Raw genomic sequence first — 9,746 nt, 5'->3', positions numbered from 1 at the left:
TTATACTAGTCGAACATATATTGTGTGATATATAGTTTTTCCATGATGAATGATGAAGCACTGGATATATTGACATGTAATATGTCAAATTCCATTGATCTATTCAATAATACTTAGAACAATAATGTTCAGCAATTTCTCCACGCTTAATGATAGCAACAATTGCATGCACACAAGTTTTGAGAACCTGCATAGTTGTACAGTCTCGGGGTTCCTTTTCTCCCAGACTCAGTACTTTTTTTTCCCTCTCTCTCTCTACTTGTACTAGTTTTTGAGTTGTACCAATTTGTTTAACTACAATTAACTAAAACCATCTCTTTTCTTTTGGTCAAACCGTATGCATCTCTCACTACGCTAACCTAGCCACACCACTTTTGTCAAGGGTGACTAGATTGGTTTTGTTGTTGTACTTCTCTTCCTTCCTCTATTTCCTCTTGATCACATTTTTTCTTTTCTTTTGTTTCTCCTTTCTTCTTCTTCTTACATAATTATAATACGTTAGTACATGGAGGAAGAGACGACTTGGAGCTGCCGCATCTTATCACCACGGTCAATGTTCTTCACTACCGGAGAGACATGCCATCAAACCGGACTGGAGTTGTCATACATCACCGTAGGAGGAGTCGTGCCATCGGAAGCCATCATTGATGCTCTCGCTGGTGATATACAATGAAGAGAAGTTTTGACGGTGATCGTTGGAGCCTCGGAGGAGTTGTGCCATCTGAAGCCATCATTAATGCTCTCCTTTGTGATATGATATACAATGAAGTCGAGCAGTTTTAACGTGGAGAGAAGTACACGAACTGGAGCTTTCACTGCCGACCACCAACATGCACCACCGGACGTGCATCTCATGCCACCGGAGAAGTAGTTACATTACTGGAGCCAATGGCCGAATATTCGATAACCGTTAAGGAATAAACAGAACGCATCAATGGAGAGAGTCAAAGTGAATGATTAGAAGATGAGAGGAAGAAACCATGGTTGACAGTTTACAAAACAAAAAAAAACGATGGTTGATGAGGAAGAAGAATGAGTGGGTCCAAGTGCTTGTTGATTGGTTAGTTGGAGAAGTAAAAGACAGAAAATTATTAAGGGTATAAGTATAAATTCACCTGAAGTGATCCAATATAGATTAAAATAGGAGGTAATAGATTATTTTTTAGGCTTTTGGTCCATATCAGATTAATGTTCGTCAAGCAGCGACCAAAGATTAACAAACAGGTGAGCGAAATTTTAACTATATGTTGTTATATAGTTTCTCTATCATTCCTGGTCTTTTCTTTATTTTTATTGCCGCTGCAAATAACAGCGTTTCCCACTCAACTGCTGCTAGCGTCATCTTCTAACTCTCTAATTTGATTGGTTGTTGAGCTCGTTCCGAAAACGAACAGGGCAATTTTTTAAGCCCTCATGAATTTGTTCTTGTGTTAGTTATTCCCTAAAAAGCTCTATACTAAGTAGAGTTGGACCAAATATATATATATTAGATTTTATTATGTCTAATATCCTATGTGTGACTGATAATATGATCTAACCCAAAAAAATCACTAGGAGTAAAAAGAGGGAAACAGAAGAAGAGGTTAATGAATGTGCCTAGAGTTATTTTCTAGAGACACGATATCAAAGCACAACTCTGAGCGCAAACTTAAAGGGCAAAACAAAAATATCGGACGTCAGAGCGAAACAATCTAAAATAGACAGTTTTTTTTTTTTGGCTAAATGGTAAATATTCATTAGTTAAAATGAAACTACAAAGTTGCATAAGCCCAAAAAAAAAAGTGTAAAAAAACTTATGGAACAGACCGGTAGAATTGAAATCTGAAACAAATTTTAAAAACTACAATTTCTGATCAACTTTCGCCAAGGCGGGTAGGAAAACCGACGACGCCATTTAGCACGAACCCTAGTCTCCCGACGACGCTTCAAGGTACGAACCCTAGACTCCCGACGACACTTTGAATACAAACCAAAAGACCGGAAAGACTCGCCACACGAACCCAGCAGAGACTGACGACACCCATCCTTAGCACGAACCCAGCAGAAACCGACGACGCTTCACGACATGAACCCAGCGAATTCCTAAGACGATACAACCAAAGATCTGAAAAGCGAGCGGGTAACCGAACCCGTCACTACCAAGAGCAAAAGGGAAAGCGGGTTGAATAGCGGCAGCTACTCCACGAAACGTAGCACTTTGACACACCGGGACCGAGCAGTCCGCAACCACCAGAGACTCACTCTAGTGCTGGGATGTTGGAAACTACTCCTCAGGCCACCGAGACCAGACCAAACCGAATGACACACCAGTATAGAACAGGTCTCCTCAGGAACCGTCACTGAGAACCAGTGACAAGATCGATCGAGCCAGGAGATAAGCTTGCACGAGCAAAGCTATAACTCCATAAGACGTGACTAAAGCGCAACTCAGAAACGGTGAGCCTCCGCGAAAGAATCAACCGTGAGAGTGTGACGGGAGAGCCAATGACCGGAGAAGATCGAGGCGGAAGCATCTCTGTCACGGCAGGATAACAGAGCCATAGACGACTCATCACCGACACCGTGCATTGAACAACACGCGCCATCGTCAAAGCGGAGGAGCCGACACACAACGAATCCTACACCTTGGACGCGCCTTTGTGGATTAACCACTCAGAAACCACCTGAACGGTAGCCACACGAGCCTCCTCCGACGAGACGCCAAGCGAAGGAATGCATCACGTGCCACCGCTCCACTCCGTCCGAACTTCGATGAAAGAAACACGACGATGAAGAACAGATCTGGTACGGAGGAGTCTCCACACGAGAGCACGCGCCACCAAACGCCAAGATTTGTCGTAGATCTAAAGTGACAAGGAACCAGACAAATCTTGACCCAAAAGCCGACTAGCTTCACTCTGCCTCCGAGACGCACCTCACCGGAATTCCAGAGATTGACGACCCTCTCAGTCCAAGCTCCCTCATGAGCAGGAGGCGGAGAAGAGATAGTCAACAATGGACCAGAACACATGAAGCATATCGGTACACCGGAAGGGGAGGAGCGGCTACAAAAAAGGAAAAGTGAGAGAGGGGAGGAGAAGTCACTCTGACGTTGGTGACGAGCCGAACGCCGGAGGAGAACAGCGACTGTCTTTGTTTTGGTGGCTTTAGAGAGAGGAAAGAGGAGAGAGAGGAGAGAGATTTTCAAATAGACAGTTTTTGTTTCTTCTTTTGGTTCACCGGTGAGGTCGTGAAGAAGCTTCAAAATAATCTTTCTCTGCATTATCCAATCTGTCTTGGAACATCGTCCACTCTCTCCCGCACCTTTCCCTCACCTTATGAGATAAACAGATAAAATGTCATAAAGAGTTTTTTTTTTTTTGGTCAAAAAAAAGAGTTTTTGTCATAAAGAGTTTTTGTTATCTTACAATACTAAAAATTCTTAAATCTCAAAGGAGAGGTCATCCACGTCTGCAAAGAAAATCATCCAATCAGAAGAGTCCATTTTGACATGTCATCATACAAATGCTTACTCTACGTATAATTAACCCGGGCCACTTTGACTGAGCTTAAACAATTTCAAGTTGCCCATTTTATGAAAAGCCCACAACCCTTTCAACACTAGATGGGTCGTCGCAGTCGAGCTACGACTCTTGCACGCACCCTCAACGTTCCAAACTGTAAGTTCATCCGTCTGCAACTCGCCGTTACGGTGAATTAATATTTACCCCCTCTAAATCATTCAATTCTGTTTTTTACTCATTTCTTTGCGAGATATGTTATCGTTCCACCTCCCTTTCTTTCTCCTCCCATAAAATTCCCTTTCTAAATCTTATTTTCGACCAAAATCAAAAACTTTTGTGGAAGAACATAAAGCCATGGCCATGAAATCTGTTCAATCCTCCGGCGAGTCTCCACTGCTCAATTTTCAGTCAGACATGTGAGCATGGTCCTATAAATTCAGGTTATATATGATGAACAAATGGAGTCCCGATGGAAATTCTAATGATTATCGACGTTTGAATCATCACAATCAGACTACGTACTAATCTGAAACAATGTTGTTTGAAACAATGTTGTTGTGTTTGTTTTTTGGTGTCATTGTTGGGTTCTGTTGACGCTCCGGCCGCGAGAAAGAAAGAGAGTTTTTGGGTGAATAATGGAGCGGTCCCGTTGCACCAGTGAATGGATCACTCCTGGAATCGTATCGAAGGAAATGTTGAATGATGGGTTCCTGCACTTCTTCTCTCTTTCCCCTGTCAATATTGATTTTGTGGGTGCGATTAGCTTTTTGTGAGAATTATTTACGAAAATGTGGTATTTGTAGCTTGATTGTGGCTGTTAGGGTTGCGGGGCGGAGTGAGTGAATTGTACCCGGAGTGACCCGATTAGCCCTTCGTCTTTTCATTTTCGGCAAAACAACCTAATTAAAGTGATCAAGGATTTCAAGAAGCAGTCTGTACAATGGACATGATGGTAACAATATTTTTTTTTCATTTCTATGAGGTAATAATACTCAAGTCATATTGTAAAGGTAAAGATTGGTCGTGTCATGTTTGTTTTGTGTTTTGTATGTTTACAGATAGATATGATGTCAGAGGCAATTGATGAAACAGTTGACAAAGGGAAATCTTAAGAAGAAACTGAAGATCCCACTGACCAGGTTAGTTATTGCAATTTCAATCACAAGAACACCTTTCGTTTACACACCTTCCGACTTCTATCAAAAGTCTTCTTGCTACTATGTTAAACGTCTCTTCTTTTAGTAAATTCTAAATACCAATATAAATAATATATATTTTTTTTTTTGGTTGTTTTTGTTTCTCTGTGAATGTAACATTGTAAATGTCTCAACTTGGTGTCAAGGTTGGAGAGAGAGAGTGCTTATACGGAAATCTTGGGGCAAGTGATCAAAGGTTGGGTGATAACTCTCAACATAGCTGACTTTGTTCACATAACCGTACCAAGTGAGTTTGGTCAGTGGCGATTCAAGTATCATTCTGTCAGTGTGTACGGATTGTTCGCATACAATATGTTAGAATCTCTACACGATGAGTCAATGACAGAATACTATTGGAGTCTCCACTGAGACCTTTGTGTATGCCATATTCTTTTCCTTTCCGCTTGAATCAAATTAGCTAGCTGTCAAATTGATTTCAGCCAAAATAAAAAATAAAACAGGGTCCACATTCGGGTGCAAGGCAAGTGGAGTAAAGGATCAATGGAATTGGCGAAAGAGGATGGAAACTCTTCATTACGAGACGGAGAGGTTAGACCCGAAGAAGTTTTAAACTGAGATTAAGATTCAATCCTTGAGATATATTTACGAAACAATGTTTGTAACATAGACACAGACAACAGTGGAACAATCACATATGAAGAATTGGAAGTAAGGACTATCCAAATTTGGATCTAGACTCAAAGAAGCAGAAGTGAAGCAGCTCATGAATGCTGTAAGTTGGTTGAAAACTTGAAACTATTTTTCTATTCCCTTATTTTGCTATAAAGACTCATGTGTCAAGGGAGTTCTGATTTTGGCTTATGTTGATAGGGACGGGCTAATCTGACTGCATTGAGTTCATTACTGCAACATTGCTTGAAAGTATTGAGAATCTTCACAAAGCCTTCCAGAATTTGACAAGACAGTAACGGGTAAACAACACATTTCTTCTCGGCTCTTTCCTTCTTTACCGTCATATAAATAAGTACGAGTCTGAAAGCTTTGCTTTTGATCAAAACTTTTGTGCAGATACATTTCAATAGACGAATAAGAAGCTGTGCTGGAGGACTATGTAATGGGAAATGATGCAACTATCAAAGAGGTTCCCTCATAAGAAAATTCATATAACCTGATCTTTAAAAAAATTCATCATCATCTCTGGGTGCCGTTTTTGATCAATGTCTTTCTCCAGTTAAGAGTGCTTCTCACGGTAGAGTTTCACTTTGATTGAAGAGGTATTATCCTTCACTTTTTTTATTTCTATGCTCTGTTAATGTATCACATACTTCTCATGTTATATGTCTTTTGTATAGCTTCTGCAATCTCTATAATATTATGGACGACCAGTATGCTCATTTTGAACTATGCATGACAGCTCTTACATGGGCGGTTCACAGAAGGTTACTGATATGCTGAGAGTATAGGATGACTCAATGAATTCAAGACCGAAATTGAACTCCTCACAAGAATACACAAACACTTGGTGTATTCGATTAAAATTTATAATTATTTTTTTTGTGTTGTTGTCGTATTATTTACAGAAAATGAAAAGTTATACGTAGGAAACAATTCTTTTAAATGTTAATCTGTGATTCAGAAACTATTGATTGATTACTTAGGAGTTAGGAGAAAGAAGACAAAGTAATTAAAAGATATTTACATTTTGGTTTTTGGATTTATATATTATGCAAATTGTTATTGAACACGTAAGATGAAACTTTTTAAAAATTCAACTAAAACAAAAAACAAACATAAAAAAATAAATTTTTAACATTGCTTGATAATGCTAATGCATAAACACAAAATAGTTGGTAATACTATAAGCATATAATATAATATTAAAAAATATATATAATTTGTTTTATTGGTCTGTAGCATCACTCAGTACAGAGAAAAATGTTGAAAATACAAAGTAGTTGACTTATTATAAAACTTGATCAAAATTTTGGAATAGGTCAGGTGGTTATTAACCTTATAAGCAATTTCATGCTCTAACCAATGGCGAATCTGCATAGGTTTTGGGAGGACAGCTGCCACCTATGATTTTGTGAAAGTTGTTTAAAGACTTTTTATGTTTGCTCTTTTTTTTTTGTCATCTGATAATATTAACAAAGCTCAAAAGAACAATTTACAAGAAAACAAAGAAAACCCAAACAATTGGGTCGAAATTCAAAAAAGCCCAAAGAGAAAACTGAAAGATTCCTAACTTGTCATCACCACGTGGAAGCCGCCAAACGTTTTAGGGGGCACGTGGAAGATGAACAGGGAAGTCCCCAGTCTTCACCGGCATGCAAATCGTCGCCGGAATTCTAACCGGAGTCCACCGGAACACACCGGAGCAGGACATAAGGAAAGGAACCGTCGCCAACAATTTGAGATCAATTCACAGAACCAAGATTTCAACAGATCCACGCTTCAAAGAAGAAATCAGCCGCAAGCAAATCGATCCGATTCATCAGAAATTCCTAAACAAAGCAGATCATCTTTATTGATGCAGATAAGATCGAAGATGAACCAGCCCATAACAGGGGAAGGAAAGGCCATTCCGATGAAGATCGAAACCTAACTGAATCTCGCGGTTGAACATAAAGGCGAGAAGCCGAGAAGAAAACAGAAAAAAAAAGCAAAGAAAAAGAAAACAACAGAAATATAAACGCCGGATGAACCGGCAAGGAGCCAGCCGTCGACACCGAGGGATAAGGAGCGACGCCGGAGTCAGAAGCCGGCAAACGACACTGAAGGAGCCATCGTTTCCGGAAGGGAAGCCCGATCACACGGGAACCGAACTCATCTCATCTCTAACCCTCTGAAAGATATATGATTTGATAAGAGGGTAGAGATTGGGAGAGTTTTCTCTCTCTTGCTTTCTGTTGGACTTTATTGTTTGTTGATGTTTGCTCTTTTTATATGTTATTTCATAGAGTGGATGGTGAAATAACAGAAGAAAATTTGTAGAAAGAGGACAAAAAGAGTTAGAAAGAGATTTTGGTTACTTAACAAAATTGAATTATTTTTGTGGCCATAAAGTGTAATTGATGTGTTTTATACTCTGATGTCCCGAATGAAAATGGATTCTAGATTTGTTACCGGTTGTAACTTTCTAAGATTTTAAAGAAAGTCACTATTGTATGTGTAAATTCTTTAAAATTCTTATGTGATATGTTAAAAAGCATTGTAGTAAAAATTCAGATTATCGAATATTACAGATAGAAAAAAGAAATTAAGTAAACATATCTGATCTTTTACCTTCCAATTTATCAATTAGAAATATTATGGCTTTAAGGTAGTTAGTGAAAAAGCATCTCATATTTGAAGTTGGAGAAATTTTTGAAGGCCATGTTACGTTTTTTTCTTTTCACATAATCTTCTGATATAGTGATTAACTTCATGACTTGATAGAAACATGATTCATCATCATACATTAGTTGTATGATACTATAATTTAAAAACAAAATAGTAAAAATTATGAACAATTAACTAAGTAAAATAACTGAAACAAATTTTCAAAGCTTCCATTTAAATAGCTGATTTTCCCTATCAAAATTCAAAAATTATTATTATTTTAATTTTTATTTAAACTCTCACATATATAGTAGAAAAATATTCAAAATATGCAAAGTTTTTAACTCAATGTGACACAAATAAACTGATGATTCAAAAAATTGAATTAAACAAAATATAGAAAGAAACTTGCAAAAGATATTATAACATTTTTAAAGTTATTGATCATAAATTATCCAAATGATCACTTAAAATATGTCATAGTAAAATAAAAAAATTTCCTAGAATTTTAAATGAACAATTCCTAGATTTTAAAGCTGATATTTTAAGTAAAATAATTAACATGTTGGTGATCTACAAGAATTACAAACATTATTGTATTTCATTTTTTCATACAATACAATTAAATTTATAAACAAATATTAGAAGTTTAAAATAGAAATTAAATATTAGAATATAAAAAAAACATTTACATCATCCCACATGAGAAATAAGCAGAATTCTGCAAGAGAGAAGAAAAAAATATCTTTCTCTACCTTTGTAATCCTTATTGTCGCGATTTTTTTTGTTTTTGATAAAATACAATCCTACTTTAAAAATAAAAATTTGATATATTGAACAAGTAATATTAAAATAATATAATATTATTCATTTATAAAAAATAAAGTACAAAAATTATTGAATTATTAAATTTAAAATAACCAACTAACAAAAAAATCAAATAAAATTAAAATACGCGCGGAAAAAATCTCTAGTATCAGTAAGACTCTAAAGAAAACACAGATATAATCTTGCATGGGATATTTTACCCCTTCCCATGGTTGTTTCCCTTCCTCTGGTCGTCCCTGTTAGGGGTGGGCAAAAAAAAATGAACCGAACCGAGTCAAACCGAACCGACTGAACCGAAACCGATTCAAACTGAACCAAAATCTATTTCAAACCATTTGGTTGAAGATTTCTCCAACCCGAATGGTTCGGTTTAAACCGAACCGGATAGAGAAACCGATGTGTTTTGTAATTATTTAAATTAAAAATATTAGTAATATCAATATACTAAAATTCTAATACTATATCACGTATTTTCCATTTTTCATTCATTAACATATATTCTTCTAACCTAATATGTAATCATCAAAATATTTGATTTAAAAAAAATAGAAAAGTTTGTATGTTTATATTTTTGTATATGTAAACGTGGATGTTAAATATAAATCTAAAACCTAAAGCAAATTTTATTAAAAACAAAAGTTCTTCTCTACAGTATCACATGGAAGATGATTCATTACAAACTTTTTAATAATGATATAAGAGACATTACTAATGATGCTTTTTATTTTATTTTAGTTAACTTTCATTTGTTTTAATTCTTATATACTTTTTGTGACTTTAGAAAAAATATCTTTCAGTTTTATATTGAATTTAGTTCACATAATTTATGTTTTAGAATATAATTTCTTTTAAAAAAATAAACTAAGAAGCACCTAATTAAACTGATCCAAAAAACAAACCGAACCGAATATAAACCGAATCGAAGATAAACCGAACC

At 36.4% G+C, this 9,746-nt stretch overlaps 1 long non-coding RNA gene across 1 annotated transcript; it reads left to right on the top strand.

Moving 5' to 3' along the window:
- The first annotated feature begins 4,856 nt into the window (after positions 1-4,856).
- Positions 4,857-5,901, top strand: LOC106305606. Its single transcript, XR_001263020.1, has 4 exons — positions 4,857-5,077; positions 5,161-5,432; positions 5,531-5,631; positions 5,743-5,901. It is a non-coding gene; the product is annotated as an uncharacterized LOC106305606 (long non-coding RNA).
- Positions 5,902-9,746: the final 3,845 nt, after the last annotated feature.

The sequence above is a fragment of the Brassica oleracea genome, chromosome C7, assembly GCF_000695525.1.
Source record: "Brassica oleracea var. oleracea cultivar TO1000 chromosome C7, BOL, whole genome shotgun sequence".
In the NCBI taxonomy this organism is placed as follows: domain Eukaryota; kingdom Viridiplantae; phylum Streptophyta; class Magnoliopsida; order Brassicales; family Brassicaceae; genus Brassica; species Brassica oleracea.
Note: the sequence above shows the minus strand (reverse complement) of the source record. Positions and strands in the feature narration are given on the sequence as shown.